Raw genomic sequence first — 27,790 nt, 5'->3', positions numbered from 1 at the left:
CAGAACTTCCTTCTTCCCAGATTAGACACATTCATGCAATTTAATTTGTAAGCTTCTTCAGCTTTTCTGTTTGTGATAAAGGGAAAGTTAAAATTCACAAACAAATCCCACACAAATTGTTAAACTTTTGTGATCCTGTTAAAGTTATATCAAATGCTGTCTTTACCAGTTCATATATTAAATACTGGCTTTCAGTTTCAACTTGAACTGCTGTCTTTGTGCAGGCTGGATTAAACCCAGATAGGTTATCCAGTTTAGTTATTACTGTATTGTTCAAGTGGTGCTTATCTGTGTGTTTTACATTCAAGTGTAGAAATGGGGAGGGGAGGGGGGAGGTTTGCTACTTTTACATCTTAATTGAAAAAAATCAGAACATTTTCACATACCCAGGTTAAAAATTAACAAATGTGAATGTTGGACTTTTAACTCACTAGTCAGAGAGAATGTAAGGTTGGAATATATTCTAAGTACAAGATTGAAAATGTATGTGAAAATACGCTGGCCACTTCCAGATGTAATACTTCAAAGGTGCCACATTTATTCTAGTTGACTTATATTCTACTGCAAACACTGCTGAGATAGCTGTCACCTTCACATCCCCAGGTATTGTGCGTGGCCAACAGAATTATTGGATTGTACAAGGTAGGATTTGCAAACATTTGCAAAGAGCATTTGCTTTTTACAATCAATGTTGTGCTCCCTTTCATTTGCTATTTGTGAGCATTGGCATGAATGAGTTTTTATTAGCAGAGATATTTGAGAATGTGGAGAAAGGGTGGCTGTGTGTATAACTGACTTCTGTTAAGTAAATTTGTTATTTACTATTTATTATACTTTCACATTCTAATTATCCAGGCCCCCCAAAAAAGGCATGTCATATGACCTAGGTCCTAGGGAACTGATTGTACGTACCAAGTAATGAATAGTGAAGGGAAAAGCTTGGGAACAATTAGTTGGTTGAATTTGGTTTGAATAAATAGTTGGTTAATTTCTAGATGGTGATTTGGATTCTGCATCTGCATATGACCAAAGGAAAGAAGCAAGAACAGCGCTCTTCTGTGGTGCAGCCTCTGGGAGCCAAGGCAGAGGACCAAACAACCTCCTGCCTTATGTTTTAATGTGCAGTATTTGTATTAGTCTAAACAATTGGGATTGCCGTTCCCAAGTGTTCAGAAGTCAAGACATCCCTTACCCATACACCCCCAGCTGGCCTAGGATTCATAAGGTTCTTAGAAAACACAACAACTATTCATTTGTTTTTAAGCTGTTTGGCTGCATATAGATCTTAATTTTAACTTCCCTCTGAAATAACAAATGCAGACAACCTTTTTTTTTATTATTAGGAACGAAAAATTTTACACTGAATCATGGGAGTCTGATAGATGGGGCTTGGGAAAAAAAAATAAAATCCAGGAATTCATCAAGCATTGCAAAATTAACAGGTGGAGGGAGAGCATCTCCTGGCAGCTTCCCCCAGCCTCTGCCAGGACCGTGCTGGATGCTGACGCCTGCCTGTGCGCCTGCCGGTCAGCATGATTATTATCTGTATTGTACAAGATAAGCAAACTGAGTCACTGAGTTAAGATCAGAATACAGGAGTTTTGGCTTACTGCTACATCTGCAGTCTCCTAGACTACACTGACTATCTACTGCTTCCTATAATTACATATATAAATAACATTAGACTTTGGCACAATTCAAAACCACTTCTGGACTTACTGCTTGGGTCTGGGTGTGAATTTTGCAGTTTGTCCTATACCAAGTTGAAAGAATCCCCTGTGCCTGATGACATCTGAGGCTGGACAAAGGTCCAAGTGGTAAAGTCATTGTGCTGTGATACCAAACTTCTCCAAAATGGGCTGAGTTCCCTTTCCAGAGATTTCTGAGAGCCAGACTTTTGCAGAAGTTAGCTTTTGATGTTGTAGTGACAGGTACTGTATAAAATCCCGAGAAAGTTCGAAGTGGGCACAGGATTTTAGGGCACTGTTTAACCTCACAGTGCAAATGGTTTATGCTTCTGGCAGAAATAATCATATGGTGTGCAGAGGGCAGGCTGGAATGTTGGCCAGCATTGATGCTATTTTAGGCATATTAAAGCCCAATCGTTTGCCACCAAAATTAATGGAAGACATCACTAGTGCCCCACCATGCCCAGAGATCAAAAGCAGCTCTGGGTTTGCTTCAGAAAGGTCCACCCTTTCTCCCTCCCCCCAAGTCGTAATTAGGTCTCTCTCTTTCTCCTCCAGTTGCGGTTGTTCCCAAATTTGCTGACCTCATGTAATTCCTAATTTGACAAGCTGGCTTTTTTTTTTTTTTTTTTTTTGGCTATTTTTGTCATAACAAGTTCAAAACAGAACAGCCTGTCTTTAGAAGCCTCCATTCATAGGAATGCTGGGACATTTCACGCAACACAACACCGCCACAGAGGAAACCCAGCTTTGTCTCCATGAAAATAAATGCTTGCAAAGGCAGCAAAACAACAGGAGGGGAAGCTGCTTTCTTTTTGTTCCAAACAATTTTGCCAAGAGCACACACAGGGAGGAAAAAAAAAAAAAAAAAGGCACCTTGGGAAAACAAAAGATGAACTTGTTAATAAGAGATAAGTTATTGGCCTTGTATTTCAGAAGAAAACAAAGATTCTTGGATGCCTCTTATTTATATAGCTCAAGTATTTCCTCCTAAAATATGTGCTGTTTAAAAGTCAGATATTCAATGGTAGGAATTACTAGAATGCTGATGTGTTGTTTTGGACTTTTTAAGCGAAAAGTGTTGTCTTGGAAATTTTTTGTAAGTGATTTTTTTTGGAACAACCAGAACTAGCTGGCGTCCTGATTTTTTATGCTTCTGCTTTGCTTGGCTTTACTAATATCCTTGTTTTCCTACTAACATTCATCCTTTTTCCCAAGTTAGTTGCTTGGTGACTAGTATTAATCTTCATGTAGCTCAGAGTTCAATAGCATTTTTATTACCATCCTATTACAGAAACAAAATTTAGTCAGAAAATCTCTGGGAATCCTTTTTTTCCCTTTTCTTTCTTTTTTTTTCTTTTTCCTTTTTCTCCCTTACTATATCAAAATTAATCAAAATGCTTGACCTAGCCCACAAAATTTATGGCTGGAGACCCAGCCCTGCTTGGGCAAGGGCTACCAGCAAAATGTTTTGTTTTTCTTGCTAAAGCTTACTGGGAAAAAAAAATGCAAGTCATATTCAGACAAAGACCTAGTTGACTAGAAGAAACTACATCCATCTTGCTGTCCTCTGTCAGCACGGTTACATCACTGATGAGTCAGTGACTATAATAGCTATATTAGCAAAAGTCAGCAGTTGTAGCAGCACACACTTATAGTAACATCTCGTCCTCTTTTCAGCTCACGGTAGCTCTGTAGGAAGGAGAGGCGCGGGACGTGGCCGGCACACAGCACCCTTGCCCCACTGCAGTTCCCGTTGGAGCTTATAGCAGCACAGGCAAATCAAACTGGTGTGCTTGTGCTGGTGTGAAAGCTGCATGTGGGGCAGACCTGATCCCATCAAAGTCAATGTGTATGCTAATTAAAAGAAAATAATTAGTAGGATCTTCAGGATATAGTGAGATCATGGGAACCTGGGAAGTAATGTCTGAACCTAGCAGGGTTTATGCAGCCAATACTTTTACTATCAGCTGTTTAGCTTCTGCATCCAGTGTCCTTGCTAGTCTTTCTGGAGGGAACCAGGTACCATTACACTGAGAAATGCAACATTTTGGATTTTTTTCCATGCCTGAGTGACTGGACCATGGGACTTCACTGTATTTATTGGAGTCATACTGCTAAAGAGCATGGATGGCATGACAGGAACCCAAGGCAATTCTCAAACCACAATATTTCCCTTTAACAAATAGTGTGGGATCTGCTGGATGGCCCTGGAGTTTCCATGGGAATTTTATTGGAACTAGATAGGATGATTCATACGAAGAAAAATGTAGTTTTCTCTCATGCAGTATCTCTTTTCATGCAGAACAGATCTAGCTTAACACTGGCAAGCAAGAGCATTTGGACCTTGTAATTGCTTATATTCTGGCTCTGTTTTTTTCTTTTATCCACTTGTAGAGAAGATAAGAAAAATAAACAGAAAATGGACCACAGGGAGGAATGCTGATTTCATCTTGCCACTTAACTAATACCAATCTGCTCTGATTTAATGACCAGTGAATAAATGACAACGGGTTGCATCTTTGCAGCGCCGCAAACCCAAATAAGTTTTCTATTGTGTTTTGACTGTGAAATCATGCCCAGTTTCTGTTCAGATTCTTCTAGTAAAATGAACAGATTTTTGTATTATTTCCAATCTGCTTAGATTTATTTGTGAAAATGTTTTTTAATTCCAAAATGTAAGCACACTATATTTTAGTTTTGAGTCTGCAGATTGCAAATAATGGAACCCATTGGTGTCATAAAACCACAAAATCAGACTAAATCCTCTGAAATAAAACTTCAGAATACTATAGTATTCTTATGCTGTAACAGCAAGCTTCTCCCAATTTTTTTTCTGACATTGTTCCAGAACCTGCTAAAACTCATAAATCAAAGGCCATAATAGCTCTGAAACTCTCTGAAACTGTGGTATGGCTTTTTGTTTGTTTTGTTTTTTCCTGCTTCTGAGGAAAACATTTCAATGATGTCTTTAACAAATATGTGAATAACCTAATGGCTGATCTGTTGTTTTTCAGTCATAAAATTGGAGCTAGTTGTAGCAATACAGCTTATTCTCACAAGCCAAAGTTACAGTTTTGGCCTCTTGGAACATACCTAAAACCTGAAAGTCTAGTTTATAACAAGCAGATAGCTTAATCAGGAACTTTATGACCTTCTGAATGCAACATAAGATGCATCTGCTTGACTGGAAGGGTTTTAAAATTGGTTCTCCTGAACCAGCAAGGATGGGCTCAAGGCTATTCAGAGTTTCCAACTATTCCCACTGGATCCACACTTAACACAGACACAAAGATGCTCCAGCTCCTGGCGTGGATGGGCTGCACCTAATCCAGTTTCTGTCACACAGGCCATCCATCTTTTCCACGGCCATTCCCTAAAACAGAAGCTGATGAAAACTACAGGCAGCCTGAATGTGGGCGGCTGTCGGGATGTGGGCATCCTTGAAGCTCAAGGGATATAAAGGAAATGATACAGGCTGTGGGTGAAGTGGGTGCTCTGCACCCCTTAATCTCTAGGTCAGGCTTCTCAAAAAAGTACTGTCACATGCTTCAGATCAGGAGTTCTGAGGGTAGAAATAGACACAATATCCAAAATCATGGCTGCATGTCTGATAAAGTTGTATATAAAGAATTGATACTGCTCTGATGGCCATACAATCCGTACAGATCTGTACACATCTATACAAAGACAAATGTTGCCCTTTGTTATAGCTACTAGTGTCCTACTCTGAAAGTAAACCTGCAACAATGAGAGTGTGTGGAGGGCTGACAGATGTGAGAGCCGAACTCAGGCTGTAGTGAATCTATATTTTTAGCTAGCCCAAGCAAATAGCAAAGCTAAGGTGGCATAAAATTCAGAGAATTTACCACTCTGCATGTGGGAGCACTGTGGACACTTATTTAGGAGCTTTCACATCACACCTCCCAGCTGCAGGGCAGAGAATATGCTTAACCATAAACATAAATTCATATTAAAATCTTTGTTTCTTGGCAAAATATTTATCTGGAGTCAAGTTTTCCTACAATATTTTGATTTGCTAGATGAAGGTGATTTACTAAAGTGTTTTGGAAAACACACATCATAAAAATGCAGTTTTTGCTAAATGATCATCATCTGCAGCATGCGATATCTGAAATACACTTAGTTATTTTGCTGAATCGACAACATTTTATTAACAATGTTGTGGCAGTTTGTGACTTTGGTAAGCCCCATGCTTCGGGAGTCACGTGATCACTTGAGATTTTCAGTTTCCCAGCACAATACAAAGCCAGGCTCTAGCCCTCATAGCAGGGCAGCTGGAAAATATGAACCACATAGGTTCAAGATACAAAAAGACAATAAAAACATCCCAAATTTCTAATTTTAAATATAATTTTGCCACAGTTCTGCAGGGTCTGACTTACAGATTTTGAATTCTTGAGTTTGCAGTCCTGGAACAAAGTCACACAAACACTTTTCTGTTTGCTGTCTGGGAGCCTCATGAAAAGTCCCTTAAAATCCAAAGGGACTGATTTCATTGACCTTTCTAGACTTTGGGGGAGGAGTAAAACCCCAAATACACACAGAAGTTCCAGGGCCATGGGAGAAATTCTGCTCCCATCCAAATACCCTTTGAGTTTGGTGCAGACAGGTTTTACCTGATGTGCTACTGCTGTCCTGAACAGGAATGGCTTTTCCAAGCCGGGGTTAAAGTGCACAGATCTCTGACACAAATACTAATGTGTGCCAGTCTTAGAAACTTTGAACTTTTTTGCCAAACATTTGTTCCCTGACTCAATCACACATACGTTCTCAGAAAGCAAAAGAGAGACAGGATACAAGTAGAGCCAAAGGGAATGTGTTAAAAAAATTCAGCAAATATTAACAGAACGTATTTATTTATTTGCAGTTCCTGTCTGTCTCAAGCATTAGCAGCAATAATCAAGAGAAATTTCAAGCACAGCCAGCTCCTGATATCATATCTACTTATCATAGTGTTTATTTTTTCCCATCCTTTCCAGCTTAGATTAAGCACTCCAGTACATAGATTTAAAATGGACTTGGAATTATGCTTTGCCAACGAAGTAACTATTTAAGGCAGTTCTATTACCTGTGCTCCATTTTATTCTAGTCTGAGTGAAAAGGAACTATGACAATAAGCAAACCTTGTAAAAACCACCTTGTATAATAACAAGAATGAGAAGTTATCTCAGCAGTTCTAGCATGCTGTTTTCATAATTGGATGTTTTGCATACTCCCAGCATTTCAAATATGTTTTCAAGTATGAAGAGTTTTGCTTTTTTTAATCTTCCTGCCATGTTTGGTGCATAATTGCCTGCTAAACACAGCTTTATATTGATTGGTCGTATTGCTGCTTGCAAACTTATTGTTTAGCCACATCTGTTATTTTTCATATAGGTCGTTAATCCCCCATAATTAACTACTGGGAGGCCTGATTTTCTCAGACTTCAGGATTTATCAGAGACTGTTCCCTATCTCACCAGAGGTGCTCAGCACCATGCAAGTCTGCACCCTAAGAGGGATACATTGAGTTCAATGAGGTCTTATTAGTTACAAAATGCTGTAATTGGGTTTATTGGAACTGATCCTAAAATGGTATATAATCAGATGTGATTAATCTTCTTTTGATACACCCATGTGTGCAGTATCTGAAGACTAATGATAACCTGGTCAATGTCATTACAAATAACAAAATATCGATCATTTGGAAGAGGCTTCCTTCTCCCAGACCTGTGCAAATTAGCCTTTTTCATATAAAATAGATTGGACTTTTATGGACCCAAAGATGGATAGTTTCCCACAACAGCTGCATCTACATATAAAAGTAGGTGTTTTGTCTAAGGAGTACTTGCTGTGGCTTTGTGAGTAGGATTTTCCACTGAATGCTGCCCTAAAGAATTCCTTCTGGGTTGATCTTCTCAGGAATCATTCTTTCCTCACACTAAAACCCACAAGAGTCTTTGGATCTCAGAAACCACAAGACTCAAGAGATGTAAGGGTGTCAGGAGCTCTGAACTGCCTCCTAAGCCTTCTGTGATCACCTTGCAGGGTGCTAAAATTTTCAAGACAGACCAAATTGCTAATTTCCTTATGGCTACACCTTACCAGCTACTGGGGCTTGCCACTGCAATGCAAGTCTGTGCTGTGCACAATGAACATCGTCCTGATTGTACTCCGGAATGATAAAATTGGAACTAAAATTTCACACATCGTGCGCACTACTAACCTTTTTATCAATACAGTGTCTTACTTTGATGGATACTGTGTCCGTATCTTTGCAAAAGGAATTGGTCAGACTTGCTATATAGTGTCAAGTACTAGTATTTAATTAGAATTATTAATGTAGTTAGATTAAAAATAATGAAGAAGATTCTCTGCAGGCATAAGTATTCATGGTTCACTGAGTACCAACAAGTTATACTTGTTTACACCAGCCCAGGGAATGAAACAGTTGAATGTAATAAAATATTTCCTACAAAGCAGCTTGATGCAAGTACTGTGCAGCACAGCAGATACGAGGAAAAAAGCATGTACAGCAAAACCTCCAACAGATTTCAGTGTGACCTCCATCAGGAATAAAGCCAGCCCTTTCCTCCACTGCCAAGAAAGTCTGCTTTTTGGTAAGACTGGTGGTTCAACAACCTAGCACACACACTTTAAGCAAAAGGAAATTTTTCTCTTTTGGGAATCCTCTTTTCAGCATTGAGCGAGCAAGCAAACTCCCGAAGGGCACTGGACATGGACTTGGACAATTAGGAGTCAAACAAGAGCCAAATGTTTTTGCCCTGAGGCTTAAAAAGCTGATGAAGATGGTATAGGGAAGTATAGGAGCCAGGCGGGTGACCTGGTCACAATGAACATCTTGTACCCCCCCTCCAACTCCTCTGCCTCCAGTGCATCTCTGCCCCCGTGCTTCAGCACAGGCCAGATCACAAAGACCTATTGTGTCTATTATTTTAATCCACAAACAATTGTCCAAACAAAGGCATACATGCAAACAAGCCTGCATTTGGATGCAATACTTGCTTTCATTTGGAAAGTTAGGAAATGATCTGGCGTGTTGCAACAGCTGGAGCAGGAAGAGAGGACGGTGACTGCTGTTTCCCAGCGTAATAAGCAAGAAATGCATCACGGAGACGTAGGCTGTTTGCAGATGTAAGACTGCCAGGTATTCAAATGTGGCTTTCTACAGTACTAACTGGTACATACCAGCCAATTTATTCATGAAAATCTGGATTTTTGCTAAAGACTGTGTTCTGTCTAATGATAGCATGGGTTTACTGTAATGATTAAGGATCAAGTTTTCTCACATCTGTGAGGAATGCTTAGACATTCAAGTTTAAAAATAAAAATATCACTCTGGGCAGGATTTTAACATTTTTTTGAGGGAGTGTGGGATGAGGGGTGGGTGGATTAGATAGTAATCAGTTGAATAAACTCAGCTGAGCTTTGAAAGTTAAACTTCAAGCTATATAGGAAGATTTGCATCGTGGGACATAAAAAAAGAGTTTAATTGTGCCTGACATGATCTGTTTTTATTAAGGTCTACTAATATAAATGCACTTTTATGCAATCATTTTTATGAGATATCCAAGTGCTTTAAAAACATATAAATGACTTAATAATATGCTTGGAAATTCAACAAGTATAATTGACAGACAGGGAACTAAGGCACAGAAGGGTTCAGTTAAGCAGGGCTATACACGAGCAAATGCCACTTTTGGGAATTAAGTTAATGAAATTTGCCCTGTTGGTTGCTGCCAAAGGAGGAGGAAGAATTTCCTTCCCAATATAAATGTCATTACAGAACATAAGTACACACTAACTAAACATAGTATTTTGATGTGATAAGGCATGTTTCCCTTTGTTACACATTTTGCATACAAGTATGCACTGCGCTTGTGCATTCAGATGCTTATGCTATATTTAGCAGGCTCTTTTATCACACACTCTTTTCTGCCTCTTTCCACACATAAAGATTCAAAGAAACATCTTCCCATAGCATGTAAAGAAGTAACTAATGATATGCTATCAAGGAAGAAGTGTTCTCCTGGAGGAGACAGTTTCCTTTCAGAGACACTAAAACAAAACCTCTATTGAATTCTTGCTCATTGCTTCATATCATTGCTTTTTTTTTACCACACTCAAAATTGCACATGCTGACATGAGATTGTACAACGAGCTTGAGTATTTTCACATTAAGCCTGATATTTATTCCTGAAAACTAGGAAGATACGCTTTCTAACCAAAGTGCTTAGAACACAATTTAGTAGGTCACTTCTTAGCAGGAATTTCTTTGTTACAAATGTTTTGGTCTTGGAACTCCACATATGCTACAGTTCATTTCACCGCATGCATACAAATTTATTATTGAGGATGCGTCCCTGCCACTGACGCATAATCAGGCTGGTTAAATGTTCTAGTGGAAACAAAATATTCCAGGAATCTTAAACATTCAGTAGAAAGATAGTGTAAAAGAGCTTTTATAATACCAGTGAAAGAGTGTGGTACACTAAGCATTTCCAGTAAAATAAAAAATGTTTATGCTAACTGCAAACTATGCATTTCCATCAATAGCACAGCCTTTCCTAAGCCCTGCGGAAAACCAGGTAATGTTTTAAGTTTGCCAGATGTGGCAGGTCTTTACTAAATGTTGCATTGCACTGTTACAAGCCCTTGCTTGTGTTAACTTGTTGTGTTTGAAAGCAAATTTGCAAGCAAGTGGAACTTGTATCCCTATCTGTCAATAATTCCTCATCACACTCAACAAAAAGTCACTGCTTTCCTTTTTCCCCGCCCCCTAAATGTGAAATTGCAGTAAATCAGTCAACAGCACTGTTTAGCATATAAAGCAGAAAACTTCAAAGCAAAGCAGTCTTTTCTCTCCACCTACGAAATTCCAGACCATGCTCCTAAATTCAGGGAAATCTACTCGTCCTTTCTACTTACAATTCAGAAAGCCTTGGCGATGCATATTAAAGGCTTGCTGTCAGCTTACATTGTTTAAAAATGGACTGATTAAAAAAACGTTTGGGTAAAACACCCTTTATATACTGTGTGAGAAACACACTCATCTGGTAACGCTGCTCTCTCACAGCCCGCAGAGAACTGAATTATACCAGCTGACGATCCGTTCCGAATCTTAAGTATATTGTTTTACTGTTTGACTTTACCAATTCCATTTCAATATTTTTTCCTCTTTTGTTAAGGCTTTCCTTAGGATTTACTCAAAGGAAGCATGCCCACATGTGCTCACTCCCACTTTTCTTCTTTCCACATAACCCACCTATTAGCAAATATTCAGCTTTGTAGATAGTGAATCGCCAAAAATTATTTTTCCCTCAAAGTGCAGGGGAAGGGCTGCCCATGTTATTACACTATATTATGTTAATCTTTATCTTATGTAAGATAACATAACGTTACATTAAAATTCTTTTTCTGTCCAAAAAACCCCCACCGAATAAAACAACAACCTTGCCCAAGTTAAATGATACTTTCAAATCATATATTTGATACGGAGGGTTATGCTGTATGTTATGGCCAGACTCCACCACTCCAATTTATACGGATTAAAATGCCTGTAAGATTGTGTTGTAACCCAGATCATCCAAATTACCCTTTTAAGTAAATTTCTTCCCTGAAAAAAACATATCATCAAACTGTGCCCTGAGAGTCCCCCCACAATGCGCTAACCATCCATCTGTATAAGAAGGACCCGGTCCATACCGAATTAGAAGATGGCTATATTCTGCAGCTGAAATTAATTTCTTTACATAGAATCAGCATGAGGTCTATGCACTATTCAATAACTGCTGAACCCTGATGATATTAGGTTTCTTCACTCTTATTTTAACCAGTTAATTATCATGAACGATTTCCCTCCTGCTTCGTTGTGTGTTTAAGTGGTGCAGGAAGTAAAGGTATCAAGAATTCCTGCAGTTACACCACAGGCTTCTGTTAGTGAACTGCTTAAATCTGGGCTTTATGTCTACATTACGTTAACAAACCTCTCATTTGGATACATTGCCCTTTCCCAGGATCTCATGTGCAGCTTTCCGTATGCCTGATCCACATTCACTGAAATCAAAAGAAAAACTCCCATTGGCCTCAATGATTTTGAGGCTGTGCCCTGCGTAGACTGAGAGATGCTAGAAAAATGGAATAATCTTTACACTAGAGACCTAAAAAGGATATGCTGCAATACATCTTGTTTTGACAAAAAACGTTTTCTTTTATTAAAAACAACAGCCTCAAAATTCAGAGGTTCAACAGGGACTGTGCTCTCTGCGCTCCTTCACTAACACGCCTAATAAACTCAGCCTGGTTCAACTTCACACATACTTATTCATAGCAAAAAGTACAATGTTCATCATGGTTACCAGTGTAAACAATTCCTACCTGCTACTCACAGGCTACACACAAACCAGCTTGCTGAACAGGATCTAAATTAGCTGCACTCTGAAAGCCATAAATAGGATTTAAGAAGTATCCCAGCCGAGCAACGGAGCAATGTTTGCATATTTGTTTGTGCAAGTGAGCTTCAGAAAGTGTAAATGATGCTGGGGTTACAGAATCGGGGACGTTTAAACCAAATGCTCAAGTGTGGAGTTTGATGTAGTAGTTAGACTAGTTTAACAATTATTCTTTTTCATGCCAGTTACCCATTAGGCTGGCTTAAGTATAATGTTAAATTGCACTTTAGTTGCTGTCTATGCAGCAACACAATGGGAAATCAAGATAGCAGATAACAAGTAGCTATAGCAGCACTGCTTCAGGCTCAGACTGTACAAGTGCCTGAAGTCCATGTTTCAGAGCTTTCAGATCTTTACAGTTATCAGTACCTAAATTAGCTAATTTAAGTGAGGGTTAGATATGTCAACACAGCCTGCAATCATGCCTGCAACTGCAATACAGACATAGGTTGTGGGCTGATATTCAGGACAGATACAGCTGTAGCAGTTGAAGAAGTTACTGCCTCCAGCTGTTGGTTACTGCCCGGTGGGTGTACGAGGTGCCCCAGCCCCAGCGAGGCAGGGCAGAAAGGGTGCAGGTACCTCAGCAACAGCAGCTCAGAGTGGGGTGGCTTTGATGGGACGTTATGGAAGGACTTATGCCCTCGCTTGGTGTGTCCAGTTTGAGATAGGGCAGGGACTTACCTCAAACTACCAGTGAAGGTGGGCTTAAGCTAAGCCACTGAAAAGCTGTGAAAGATGCATGTTTTCAGTATACTAATTTCAGCTGTGGAAGCATATTCTTAAATGGCTGCAGCAATGTTTGTTAGATGGTGCCTAGCCATCCTGTCAGTACCAACACAGACTGAGAGAACACCTTGTTTACTGGGATTTGCAGGAATTGTGGTGGCAGCTGTTAAAATACATAAAAGGAGTCCATTCTCAAAATGCACCAGACCAAATAATAAGTCTAAGGATCCAGAATCTTCTATCTGATAAAACCACACTGTCTAGTGATTCACTTTTTTGTCATTCTACAAGATGTTGCTATTTGTACATCATATGTGTGGAGGAAGACACAAACTGCTCTGTGACTCATTGTGTCTGTGAGGAAAGGTGACTATACCTCTTGCGAGTCTGTCTGTGTGTCTGTGACTTCATGTGGAATACTGACTTCAACGATACTTGCCGACAAAGACATCTAAACAAAAACACATATTTTAAATACACTACGTCCTGCTGCCTACCAAGTTGTATCATTTCATCATAAACCAAAATCTGTTTGTAACAAAGGAGGTGCTGTCTATCCATTGATCTTCTTCCTCAGCTAATCCTGTATATGCTTTAAAAGAACTCTGAATTATCTTTTCTGCCATCATGTTAAACAGGTACATGAAGATTTTATTCTTCCCACTATTCTAAATTGATGAGTTTTCTGTAAGTTATGCTTGTATTAGCAGATGGTGATGTTTTATCCTTCATCATAGGTCCTTAAATAGATTAAGTCAATGTTGTCAAACCCAGGGGAATTAAAGAAAAAGTCAGACACACAGGAAACCTTATGGCCTGTGACAAATCAATACCTTTCTTAATCTCCATAAACATTGGGATTTCTACTCTAAGAGGCTAATAGTGAGAATTCCTGGTCTCCCTTCTGATTTTGATGCTGAATTACAGAGACAGGGTCTTGATTATCCCTCATTGTTGTGGTTCCTCATTTTTAGGAGGAAATTGGATATGAAATAGCTCCTGTCCACTAAGCTAACTGGATGCTACCACTCTACACATATGTCCTAATACTGACTTGACCTGTGGGTCCAGCCCCTTGTTGGCTTCTGAGCCACCACAGAGAAAACCAAATCAGAGGCTCAAAACTTGCTGCTCCCCCATCCTGAAGAGTCTTAGCCACAAAGTTGTCAGTTATTTTGCAGGCAGTACCTTCTCATTAAACAGCAAATCTTCACCAAACATTGTCTGGGTCAGAAATTCTATCCCACTGATCAGTTAGTTCACAAAGTTCCTACATGCAGTGCAAGTATTTTGTCACCAATATCTCGCCACCTTTTTAGCTGAATTGAGACAGATCCACAGCTCGTGCAAGCTCGTGCGTTTTTCTATGTCAACATCAAATTGAAATATTTACTCTGCGTTGTGGTTAATGGCAGTGGCTACTCTTAACTTTTGCCATCTGGATTAAATGCAGAAGCCAGATCTGCATTAATAACTCTTTCCACCTGAGATAAACCATCTGCATTACCCATGCAGACAGTTTCAGTAGCATCAGTTCCATTTTTCTTAAGCCACAGGGCCATACACTACCGCTCTTTTAAATATCAAGGAGGCAGCAGTTCACAAAGCCGGTGCAAAATGAAAATGAAACAAAGCAAACCTTCCCCATGAGTGCAAACCAAAGGCAGAAAATGGAGAAGGGGGGGAAAAAAAAAAAAAAGAAAGGGAGGGTTACCCACAGTTTATTTTAACTTCTGCCAGGTTTGGACTTCTTTCCCCCAAGGTTAGGTGTTCCCAGAATTAAGAAAAGCTGAACATCACGGCTCGGTACTTTAAACAGAGAGAAAACTATGCCTACGGACTCTAAATCAAAGCCAGATTCCTGTTCCCCTCACCTAATCCTTCTCAGGAGCTGGAGAGAAAAATCTGATGGTGGGTGGGCATTAAGGACCAAACCAGAAACATATTTTCCTCCTTCGCCAGATATATGCCAAAAGCTTTTGGTTGAGCACCTCCATGCTTTGCAAGACCCTCAGTCAAATGCTTCCTCACCCACCAGCCAAGAAAGTTCCAATAATTTCAGAATGTTGAGACCCATCAGGTTAACCCAGCCTGGTAAACCCAGCCCTCTAAGTATAGGTGAAAAAAATCAAACCTCCCCTCATCTGAGAAGCAAAAGCTTCTCATCTCAGAAGTCAATGTTCACCAGTCATTCAAAACCCTGAACAACAATACACATTTTGATTAAATAATCAAGTGAAAATAGCCCAAATAAATCTGATCATCTCAAAATAGCAACAATGGGGCAGCCAAAATTGAGATGCGCTTTGGAAATAATTAATGTTGGTAGGGCTGAAGGACAGCACAGACATCCTTTATGATGCCAAGTTCTAATGCAAGTTCTCATCTAGAGGAACCTGTCTCACGTGGTTAATTTTCCAGCCACAATCGGTCAGGTGTTAAGGAAGCAGCAGCAGGCAGGTCCATGCCCATGTATCCGTCCCTGGTGCAGGGCCACGAGCATCCAAAGGGGAGATGGATGCCCAAAGGCAGGCGTGAGCGCCTCGGCTGTCCTGCTTAAGCCCATATGCACCTATGAGTTACAGCCCTACATCTCGGGGAAGCTGGAGCTGTAAAATATATGAATTCTCTGTTCAGTGTATACTTCTGACACCGGCCATCATCGGTGACACACAAAACCAACCAGCTTATTTCTTAGACTTTTTTTTTTTCCCCTTAAGCAAGGGGACTTTGAAGTAATTTGCTCACGGGCAGTGTGATCTTTAAAGCTCGCTCTGAACTCAGCTCATTCAAGTCCTGTTCTTATGTGAACACTTTAAATACAGCACATAGGTCTTTTTCTCCTCTCCCCAAAGTGACAAACAGTAATGATGGCTTGTGAAATCCAATTTTGCATTTTACTTCAAAGTATTTTATTTCATAAGCTCCTGAAGCTTTTTGTATTGATCCCAGTTAAGGTCATCTATCTGCCAGTTGCTACTAGTCTTTTCCTCACTGCTGACTGTGGCACGTCTGCCACCGAGGAAAATACGAAACCTGACAAATGGATACAGCCAGAGAACTTCTGAAGCTGTGTATATGTCTTTCTGCATCTTCGCAGAGAAAGACATAAATCTAGGCTTATATAGTTATATATTTTGTGTACATAGAGACAGTTAAAATGTACCTAATATAGACAGGACAGAAATGAATGTACATTTTAATATGTTTCTCACAGAACAAGTTCATATACGTTTTATAGATGACAGTTCAGACATATTAAAATATAAAGAGGTATCAAACAAAAAAAATACCTATTTGAGTTCAAGCAAGCACAATTTTGTCTTCTTAGACATGCACTCCCCCAAAATCAGGATATAGGGGAAAAATAAATCTTTGTATAAATTATTACTATGGTCACAAGAGCTAGTGAAGGACCATACCAAATTGTTCTGACTTCCTGACAAATCAGAATAAAATGCCTTTTGAACTAGATGGCAATCCATTGAATTGGAATTATACATTAGGGCTACAACTATCATGTCGGGCGGAGATTCAGACCCTGTAAAGTCACCTTCAGAAACTGGGCATGACCTCTTTTTTCAAGAGTAACGGGTGCAATAATTTGGGCTGCTTCTTTTGCTTTGTTCTCACATGTCCCGAGAGCTCCAAAGGGAAACTGCAAAGGCAGCAGGACTCTCACCACGCCGATTTGCTGATGTCCTACTGCTGATAGGAAATTAGCTCGGTGTAAAACAGCCACAGATGGGCCTCCAAGCCAAGCCTCTGCATGGCAGGCAGGCAACGCTGCTGTGGCTGTCAAAGAGGGGGCTGAGTAGCAAAGATTAATTCAGATCGGATTCTTCCCAAAACTAGGAGCTGAGCTCTGGGGTGCTGGTTCAGATCTTGTTCTGGTGACTGTATGGTCAAAACATTTGCCTGTTAGAGCTCTCCTCTTTTTATCTTTGCATTGGGAAGATGGGAAATGAGAAAGAGGAGCAGCAAAATTCACACACATAAAAAAGCATATCTCAGCCCTCTCCCATGCTAGCTCCTCAGCTTTTTATAACACCACTGCCAAGTTAGTTTTATAATGTTTACGCTACCTCAGTTTCCTCATAAATACTGTTGAACTGGCATTAGCGAGACCAAACCACCACAGTTCAGATCAACGATCTGATTTGTCTAGACATGATGCATATTACAACCATTTGCAAGTTCTTCGTGCAAACGACATTAGGGGCTTTCTCTCATGCTGGCAGTAGCTGAGATTATGCAGGGGTTTGGTAGTTGGGGGCCTGAAAGAAGGAAGTTCATCTTAAACCCGAAAGATAAGGCTTGGTCTAATTGCTATATTGTGGCTGGTAGGATCCTCAGAGAGAAGCCAGGTAATTAGAGAAGGAAGTGTGGCAGGTGGAAGAAAGTGTTACGGTCTTTGTAAGCTGATGATGGGAAACTTGCATGCAGGAGACAATCAGACAAGGGCAAGAAAGAAGTTTTAGCTTCTGTGTGAAGATAGATGAATACCAAAGAATATGGCAGCTCTTTGAGTTCTGGCCCTAATACTACAACACCTTGTTTTCAACTCAGCCTCTGTGGGATATGGCAAATGTAAATAAAACCAACTCAGAAATGAAAGTGTCTCTATTTGTGTAGTACTTGTAGCTGTTTAAACTACTTTTTATGTCTGTGTTTATTTGATTCCAACCTGACATGGCAATTACTATGAGTGGCATTTAAATGACTAAAGCATTTGCAAAAGAGACTGCATCTCCATTTTTTTAGGCAAAACAGCAGCACAATCGTCATAAGCGTTGGACCATCTAAACTTGAATTTCTGTCCTAAAATATCCAATTATTTCCCAGTAACTTGTAAGTAGCTTTTCTAAGGAGAAGTCCTTCACAAAAGGTTCTTAAATAAAATAAAAAAAGCCCCATAGCTCTGTCAGATTATTCTGTTCGCTGCAGCTTGTTACACCAAACACACACTCTCAGACAGGTTATGCAGCTCCCATATTTAAATATTCTTTGCCCGTAGTTGATAGTCCTCTGCTTTTAAAGTGTTGTAATGCTGCATTCTTTCAAGATCACTGTGAGGTGAATCATACACTCCATGACTTTAGCAAAAGAATAGCTTAATTAAGGAGTAAATGGTGGGGTTTGCCATTTTGTCCTAGATGAACAACTGAAATGGAAGGATTAAAGGTTCAGAACAGGAAGACACAATGTAATGCAAAAAACCTATTTTAAGTCCATCTTACCCCTCTACATTGTATTCCATAAAGAAAAATAATCTATTGTCTTTCCAAAGACAATGGCCCTGACTGTACATCTCTTGTACAACAGAAAGAATAGCAATCCTGAAATTATTCTAAATTTCACATGCCTATCGATTCCTTCAAGTTACAAGAGCTAAACAAAGACAGAGAATCACACTTTGACCCCTTTAAAAACATCAAAGTGCCACACTATCAGTCCTGAATCTTCCTTACAATCCAACCTTTGGTGATTACGTTACAGTGCAACTGATTATTCATAATCTGACCTGAAACTACAAATTATTTATTGATTTTTCTCTAATATTATCAAGTTCTAAAGAATAATTACTGGTGTAATAGTTAGCCAAGTTGTTATGAGAATTGTAAGCCCTTTTGGTTAATGCATGGCATATGTCTGAGGCATTCAACTAATTCACATATCTGTCTGCACTATTAATAGAGAAGGTTACATGCCAATTATCCAGGGTTCAATCAGCCTGTTAGGATACAATAGCTGCAGTGTTCACACACTTGATGTGCCACATTCCTCACAGACATTATAAGCAGCTGGTCCAGATAAGACCACTGGGGCTTTAATATTTAGGAATCACTCCTTCATCCAACCTGGATTGCCATTTTTTTTATTGTTATGTTAACTGTGGTTCTTTTGTTACCTCTAATATCTCTCTCCCCCTTTTGTTTTTTTTTTTAAATTATTTTTAGATTCAGCAGTATTGAAGTCAACTGACATTTCCCTCCTGTTAGGAGGGAAAACAGACCATTGTTAATGGCTGTAGCAAACCCATAAGACACAATAGATTCAGGAGTCCTCCAAATTCCACCAAACTAACAGCTTTCTTCTGTCATGAGGAGGCATGTCAATACCTCTGGTATCACCCAGATCTGCGAAAAGGAGCACGTTGAAAAGACTGTTCCATACTAAATGCTTATATCTCATTTAATTATTTTGCCTGCCTTACTTAAATACAAAATAATTCAAAAAAAATCAAGACATTAATTCAGGTTGTTACTTGCCCTGCATTTTTATTTTGTTGTTGTATTTTGGGGAATAGTAACTTTAGAAGAAGTATACTTATTTAGTTTAGGGAAAGGTAAGAAACAGCATGCAAACAACCAATTTAGAGTGCCATGTTAGTGAAGCCACTGCGAGCTCGATTGGGGATTTCACCACATGAAAACCAGACATTCATCTGTTCCCATGGAGATATTCCTTCTCCCAGTCAATCAGGGAGCTGTTCAGGTCAAACAATAGGCAGTGGTTCCTTTTCTCATCTTACAAATAGATACCCCCTCCCTCCTCCTCCTTCTATTTACGGGTATTCTCGATAACATTTAAACACCTACAAAACAAGCAATTATATTTTCAAATGATGAGGGAAAAGTGTTTGCTGAGATTTTTTCAAGCTTCCAGAAAAATTAATAGGGGCCTGAATTAAATAAAAATGAGACCATCCTGCACTCTCACACCCTAACATTACGTGCACACTGAACTTTTCTCATGCAATATTTATATGAAGGTAAAATTAAGATTATCTTCACAGGACTCGAGCATCATTTGTTGCCAGGCCACCCTAAAAGTTTGTGAATCAGTGTGAGATAACTGGATGTAACTTCTTAATTGTCAGAACAGAGCTAAAAGAAAGGCAGCACAAAATGATGCTGGGGAAAGCGCACAGTGAGATTACTTACACAGCCATTAGATATTTCCTAAATATAAAACAGCACACAGAAGGCAGTTGTTCAACACAGAACAGAAGATGGAAATGATGTTTTTTAACAATGCTACTCCTGCTCAGGTATTTAGGCCAGGCTAAAGGACCCCATATCAGAGCACGTGGGTGGGATGCTTCATTACAAACTCAGTCAATTTAGAATTACATTTTTTTTCCTCACTGTTGCCCATTTCCACAAATTTGTGCATTTAAACATACTGTTATATAATTTACATGTAAAATTATATATTTTTATATGCTATTACTTAGGAAACTACAGATGCACTTTTTCTACTCTTAAAAAATTCTTACCTTATACGTGATCAGGTATTGCATTTTCCTCTCTCAGAACACCTCCGTATTACTAAGCTTTGCAACTGCCCTACCACTTGGGCCTGCACAATCACTCCACCTAAGGAAGGGCGCTCATTAAACCAAACTGTTTAGCATCCTCTTTCCCCTTATTGACAATTTCAGAACCTGCAGACCATTTTTGACAGAGCTGCTGAAATTTCTTAATTAATTTCTTGTTTAATTCATCACAGTGATGATTAATCCCTTGGTTTTTATGCAAAGGATGACTTGGCAGAGGGGAAAGAGCACCTAAACCAAGGGAAAGGCAAGTAAAATTCCATAGTTATTTAAGCATCAGGTAACTAATCAGCACATGCGAGGCCAACAGTCGAATCCTGGTGCCCCTGCTCAGCCAACAAGCCAAGAGATAGAGAAAGAGATGAGTTGCAGCTGGATAGGGAGAAGACATGGGGTTATTGCACAGAGTGGGAATCAGATTCATGCCTGGTGTTATGTTGGAAGGACAGGGGGATGTAAGAGTATGTAGCAGAAATGCATACAAAACTGAAGTTCATTAATTCTCAGAAAAGAAATTCCTTAAAAGGTTTGCCACAAAACTTGTGCCTGAAAAGCAGTGTCACAGCTTTGCGTGTACATGTGTAAAGTTAAGTGTCAGATACCAACACTCTGATATCTGGCTCAGTGGTCACGGCTGTGTAATGGCTACTAGTACTTAATCATTTAATCAGCACTAATGTGTGAAGGGAACTTCCCACATTAAAAAGAAACAGCAAATCCACCACACGACTCTCCTCCAGGTTCCTCCTTAAATATCGTCTCTACTGGGAGGCACCAGCATCTGTTCAGCTGGGCTGCAGGGACTTGTCCCCCAGTGCTCTCGCCCCCCCAATGCTCTTGCCATCAGGTTGTGCTTCCCCTGGTTTTATTCACTGATTGTCTCCTACACTTGGAGGCTAAACTCCTCGGGAAGGCTGTGTACACAATGCCTGCTTTTATGGAGGATTCATAGTGGGCCTCTTGGTGTTACTGTATTACAAACACTAAACAAAGGTAGTCAGCTCCTGCCAGGGGTGTGCTCGGACACCACCTAGCCCTTACAAAGCATGGCAGCGTTCGCCCATGCAAGCGGCTAGGATTTCAAAGTGGCATTAAACCAAACTAGAAATGCATTCACAGCAAACCATCAAGCATGATTTTCCAACAGGCTTTTAAGAAAATGATAGGAAGGAAATCGCGCGGCATAAGGGGGAGATCTCTGTTCAGAAGAAATCTCAAGCAGAAGTTTAAAGAAGAATTCGTGTTCAGCTCACTGAGTAAGAATAGAACAGGAAACTGCAAATGACACCAGCGGTTTGGGTTGTACGATTAAGTAACTGCCCTCCTTTTTAATGAAGTCACTGAAGTACAAACTAAACAGCAAAGCAAAGCAGTAAAGTCAATAGCGTTAAATTCTCTTAGCTTTAAACAAGCTCGGCCAGTTATACGGCTTCTCACCAAATTGCATTTCCATCCCCACACGGGGCGATTGCATTTCTGGGAGCGGTGGGGCTGGAACAAAGAGCCGTGCGCTGCGGCCCGCTCCTGGCCCGACCCCCTACACAGCCGGGGGGGGGAATAAATTATAAAGTCAGAGATAGTTAATAAACAAACAAAATTAAATTTCACACTGCAAATGTAACTTGGTACGAACTGCCCTTTGTGCCGTTTAGCAAGAGCCCGGTGACCACCTATTCTGGGCAGTGCTTTCTCACCTATTGAGGGAATGCATTTGCAAGTGACTTACCCTTTGAAACACTCAGCGCTGCTGAAAGGGGGCTGATGGGCTGGCACCTGTAGTTAAAACGCTTTTATCTATTGAATAAGGCTTGACTGAATTAACCGTTTTAAAGAAGAGCTCTCTGTGGGCGCATACTGTAGTTAACCCGTTCCAGGCTCATCGTTACCACTGGCTGGCCCTGCGGGGGGTTCGGCTTTCCTCCCTGCTGGGAAGAAATGGTCCTGTGCAAAACAGAACGGCTTCCCAGGCGTGCCCAGGGCTCCGGGCAACATCCTACAGGAGCTTATTCAAAGCCAAGACTTCGCACTGGGTTCCCGTATTCCCCTTGTGCCTTGCTAGGTACCGCCCTGGGCGGCCGCCGGCGGCCCCAGGGATGCGAATGGAAACCCGGATAAACACGTGTGTGTAAACATATCCAACGGTATTTTATGGAATGATATTTTACAATAAGGCCAACGGTTAAATAACATTATCAAGATGGGAAATGAAGTCGTGGATTTTATTTCCTTTTACTTCTTCCGTGGAGTATTTCAAATACAGAATAGTTTTGCAGACGGCTGAAACTGTTCAACTGGCTACGGCAAAGCAGGGCGAGCTGACAGCCATTCAAAAGGAAGTTACATGTCGTATTAAAAATAAGCTAGAACTGTATGTAGTATTAATAGACAAATACAAAAAGGGAAAGTAGCAAACAAAACATTACCTGGAAAGGGGGGGGAGCGACACGAACATTCTCAAACCAAAAACAGAACTTTTGAAGAGCTAGAGCCTCAACCTCTGGCCATACCTAAGAAAAGGCAAAGCAAATCAGTGGACTAATTGATCCTAGAAGCAAACTGAATCCTCGTTAGGGATTTTATGCTTGCAAAAGAGGGTGGAGGGAGATCAGGCAAGAATAATTAGTAGCAAGAAACCTTTCCCCTCCCAGAAAAGCCTGTCAGGTCTGAGAAGGAAATCCTAAGAGAAACTCTGCTTCCACTTAAGTAAAAAGGGACATACATGTTTCTTTCACAAAGATGAAAATCTTAGCCTAGGTGGTGGAATCATTCTGTAAGTGCTGAAGATTTACTGCCCCTAACATAGGAAAAGCACCCTCAAATGACAAGTTTACTCCAAGTTGAACTGGTGCAATTTTTAATATTCCACAGGAAAACATCTATTTGATGGAAGGAAAGGAGCACTGCCATCAGAGGGACCAAGCTGGGTTTTGCCAGGTGTGGTATCTTAAACTATCGACAATGTCCTGATCTGAAGTTACAACGGTGCAGGAAATGCAGGCTCCCAGCCCGTCCTGTGCTCAAGGCATCCAGACCCCAAGAGAAGTGAGCAACAATGAAATCAGCAGCCAGCAGAACACAGCTATCATTTTAAAATAATATTTGCATTTTTATATTGCCCCGATGCAGCAGAATAGTCACAGGAGTGTGGCATGTACGTGTTTAAACTGGTGAAGTGGAAGGCTAAACTGCAGAGGCCTAAAACCACACATCACCAGTGATTCATATGAATTAATTATTGTATGCATATTTTCTGATTTTTTCTGTTCCATTATCTGGGAAATTCTGGGGAAATCCTGAATCCTTTGGCATCAGTAGCAAAACTCATTAATTTCAAGAGGACAGAGTGAATATTTATACCAAAGTCAGATCTCCACCGCTACCAGGTTCCATATACAAGACTATTTCCAGGATGATGACAATTAGGCTGAATTTAGATATCTTTATCCCTGTATGATATTTATTCAAACCAGATGCCTCAAATTCCTTATGAATGCTTACAATTACTATTAATCAAGTATTCATATTGTACAGATTGTAATCAAGTGTTCAGATCTGCAGTCTGCTTCAGATATCAAAACAATAATTTTTTTAAACTTCCTTCACCAAAAAGGGATCAAAGAAAAATACAGTAACCAATACGTAGCTCCCATGAGCTGTCACACAGAATCAGTCTGGAAAATTCCTACAGAAAAGAAAATATTAGTAGTAATATCTTATATGACTTGTGCTGGGTAGTACTCAGGAATCCCAGTGATGAATTAGGACCTCATGAGAATCCTAACACAGACTGAAAAAGTCCTGTCCCAAAGGCACCACAGTTTTGAGATTACTGGGCTCTGAATACTAATCTACTTACTGGGATGAGGTTTTTTTAGGAGCCAGTTAAGAAAATAGTACCTACAAGACAAATCATATGGTATGTGTTCTTTCCAGTGACACACAGTAGTACCCTACAGACCACAGTTTCTGCAGCATGGGCTTTTCATTGAGAAAGCTGTGATGCTGATGAGACTTAAGCTGAGTAACGTAAATATACCCTGAAATGAATAAACGGGGCTGACACATACTTTATTCACACCCTGATGCATTGGTTGCACAATCTTTAACTTTAGAAACAATTCAAACAATAATACTAAGTGTAGAGGCATAGAGAAGAGGTATGCCATGGAATGCAGACCATGGGCAAACAACAGACCCGATGATTGTTCTTGGTTTAGAAGAATATGTAAACAAAATGGCCATAAAACACTGAGCTTATGCGTACTACATATTTACCTAAGTATAACTGCTCTGTGGAGCAACCAAATCCTACTGTATGCAGGAAATAAAGTTTTCTAACAGGATGTCAGCCAAAGGAAATAAAATAACTCAGGGTTTTTTAGCTATCCTTACTGCTAGTTGCTATTAATTTTCCTGAATACACACAAGCAAGGCCTTTGACATCAGACCTCAACAAAATGCACCGATACGCTCACTGATTTACTTCCAGGCAAAAACGATAGTAAGCCTATCATATGGCTAATCAGTAAGTTTAATTGTAAAGCAAGCTGTTTACAGTAAGAACATATTCACCCCAATATATAATGAATAATAATAAATGATATCCACCAATTCTTTAAACTCAGATAATAGCCTAAAGAAACTGAGGATATTACACAGTAAAAAAAAAAAAAAAAACAACCCACAAAAACAACCCAACACTGAAAAAACTCCTTATTTCCTCTTAGGCCTTGTTGCTCTGTTTGGAAATGTGGGCAAACATATTTCTAAGAATGCCTTTTGTTAGTGCAGCATGATTACATGATCCTAGCAGTACCACAGACACAGGAGGAGAAAGAAGCAGTGCTAATGTGGACTGGCTTTCATCACTTGCATGAAAGTAATTCCTGTAACATACTTTTGCATGACGAAATTAAGATACTGCAGATACGTCATTGATTGGAGTGCCTTACCTGAAGTCCAGATTTTATACATCAAGGGACTTTTTACTCTAGTTCTTTTCTTGCCTCATACTCATTGGTTTTCTATTAAAACCAAAATAAAAAACACTAGTTTTCTGCTGAGTTTTCTAAAGCTCAGTCTTCACTCCATGGGTGACAAATTTGGAAGGTTAACTTCTATTGAGCTGTTGTGGGTTTTGTTTTTTGATTTGCACAACTGAAACTCAGTCAGTAAGCCGGTACACCAGCCCTGACTCAGCTCTCAAGTATGTCAGTGTATCTTGGGTGTGACTGCACTAAAGTCAAACCGGTATAAAATTAAAACAAAAGTAAGTGTGAAGGGTAGTCTGAGTGCCGCTGGGTAACAGGGTAACAAAGCAGCGACCAGGTTTATTCCAGAGAGTCTCCTCCCTGATTTTCCAGTGGGGTGCACTACGCCTCAGCCTGGCAGAAGTGATTCCCACCTCCCCAAGATACACAGTACAGTGAAAAGCCAAGCTGTCAAACTCAGAGGATATCACCGGTGAAACAGCATGTGCACGCACCTAAGGGAAACCAACAGATTAGCAACAAAGCGTTCTGAGTTTAAAAAAAAAATAATCTGCAAAAGGTCAGGGACAGAGTAAACAGAAATCTGCCAAATCCTGCCTGCGTGGTGGCTGACACCCTCGTTTTTGGTTTCATCTTTAGGCAGCTGTAAAAAACAAGCCTCTTCCCTCCCCCTGCCTGGATGCAGGCGTTTGCTGTGCATTCTGCTGGGACATGAAGAATATTTCTCATTCGCGGTGCTGCAGCGGGACGCCCGGAGAAGCGGGATCCAGTTAAGGTGGGGCCCAGCCTTACCCAGAACCTTGGATTCAAGGGAGAGGCAATGACACTATGGAGCTCTTGCAAAATAACTAAGGAAACTGTTCTTAATACAAGAGGCCACTCCTGGCCGTCAGAAAAGAAAAAAAAAAACTTCATTCAACAGCACAAGAAAGTGAAGGTTATTTTAGTCCAGGCATGACAGTGTAAAACCATAAGCATTTGAACTTAGACCTGCTTTGAAAGGCATAAAAACTAAATAGGATCACAGTTTGTCATAAATTGTTGCTTAAATTGTTCCTGTTTTCTGGCCCGTAGTTGCTCAGGCCCCTGAAAATTTGGCAGCAGACGCAACTCTCAAGAATATAGCTTTCCACTTACAGAAAGGCTGTATATATTCCCCACGGAGAGCCGAACCTAAAGCTGAGAGCAGGCTCTAGATTGTCATTAGATTGTCACCAGTGCTTGCACTGGGAACTAAAATGAGAAGAGTATGCCAGTTATTTTTTTTAAACTTTTTTTATTTAATAAAACCCAGTGAACCATGTGCTTAAAGTTAAGCACATGTTTAAAGTGCTTAAGGATATAGAATGGCTTAATGTATGTCTTTGGAGGGACAGAGCTGATAAAACAGATTACAGTTTTACCACAGAACTGACACAAAAATGGATTCAAAACCTCTTTTGAACTAAACCCAGCTATAATACATCCTTTGTCTACACCAAAGACTTCTGGCTTCGTAACCAGCAAACTGGATTTATATTACATAAATTTTCCCCAAAAATGTTAACTGTGTCCTCATACCATTTTTGTTAGCTCTTCTGAAAACAAATCATAAGTCTTATTTATATGGTTCTGACATCCTTGGTACAGACCAAGTGGTGACTTTAAACCACTCCAGTTATATTAATATACTTCACTGATGACTCTTCATTTTGGAAAGCAAGCAGTCAGCTCAGCATGGTTGTGCAATAGTAATTCAGTAAGCTAGAAAAGTTGCCCATGTGGGCAAGCACACATGACTTTTAGTTCTGGCATATAATCCCGTAGCGTTGGCAAAGCGAGTTTCTGGGGGAAAGGACTTGTCGTTCCCTTTTAGCATTTTACAGCGTCTAGCTCAAAAGCTCCTGATCTATGACCACATGGATTACTTAATATTAATCGTTCCATTATTAATAACATTATTAATTGGGAAGCTACAGCTACATTCTCTCCACCACAACCTACCGGTAGCCCTGCAAAACTTTATGCTGGCACGGTCCTGAGGGACAGCACAGCGTGTGTGTGTGTGTGTGTGTGTGTGTGTGAATGGAAAGCACAGGTAACATGAGGGGACAACAGGATACCCTAAAAAAGAGCAACATAAGGAGGACTCACCTATACAGGCCAAAGCTGCCTGTCGCACCTGCTTGTCCTACCAAAGCAATAGCGGAGCGAGAACTTAAAGCACATGGTGGGGTTGCCTGGTGTGATGTTCAAGCTCAGCAGGGTGTTTTGCAGGGTCTTCCAAAGACAGCAGGCACAAGCCCAGCTGCACATACAGCTATTCCCTAGCCCCAACAGGCCAAACTGACCCCATCTAAGTAAGAACAAGATTAAAGCAGTTTGGGAGTGACCACACGTGCCATTATGCGGCCAGAGGAGTGAGCAACAGCCTCGGGCGGGCAGTGAGGAGCCTGGCCCACCAGCTCAGCCACAGCCAGAGCAGTGCATCTGTCCGCAACCTGCGTTTCTTTCCTTTTACACACACACACACACACACACACACAAGTCAGTATTAAAATTAGAGATTGCTAAACAGCTTAGCTA

At 40.3% G+C, this 27,790-nt stretch overlaps 1 long non-coding RNA gene across 2 annotated transcripts; it reads left to right on the top strand.

The window, feature by feature from the left end:
• LOC114011725 (uncharacterized) lies at window positions 1-27,717 on the top strand. 2 transcript variants are annotated; one of them, XR_003553787.2, is made up of 3 exons: window positions 1-642; window positions 7,089-8,859; window positions 25,865-27,717. It is a non-coding gene; the product is annotated as an uncharacterized LOC114011725 (long non-coding RNA). The 2 variants fall into 2 exon arrangements; XR_003553786.2 differs by lacking the exon at window positions 25,865-27,717 and having other exon boundaries at window positions 7,089-8,860.
• Window positions 27,718-27,790: the final 73 nt, after the last annotated feature.

This window comes from Falco peregrinus, chromosome 9 (genome assembly GCF_023634155.1).
Source record: "Falco peregrinus isolate bFalPer1 chromosome 9, bFalPer1.pri, whole genome shotgun sequence".
Taxonomy (NCBI): domain Eukaryota; kingdom Metazoa; phylum Chordata; class Aves; order Falconiformes; family Falconidae; genus Falco; species Falco peregrinus.
This window is presented reverse-complemented; position numbering and strand designations above follow the sequence as displayed.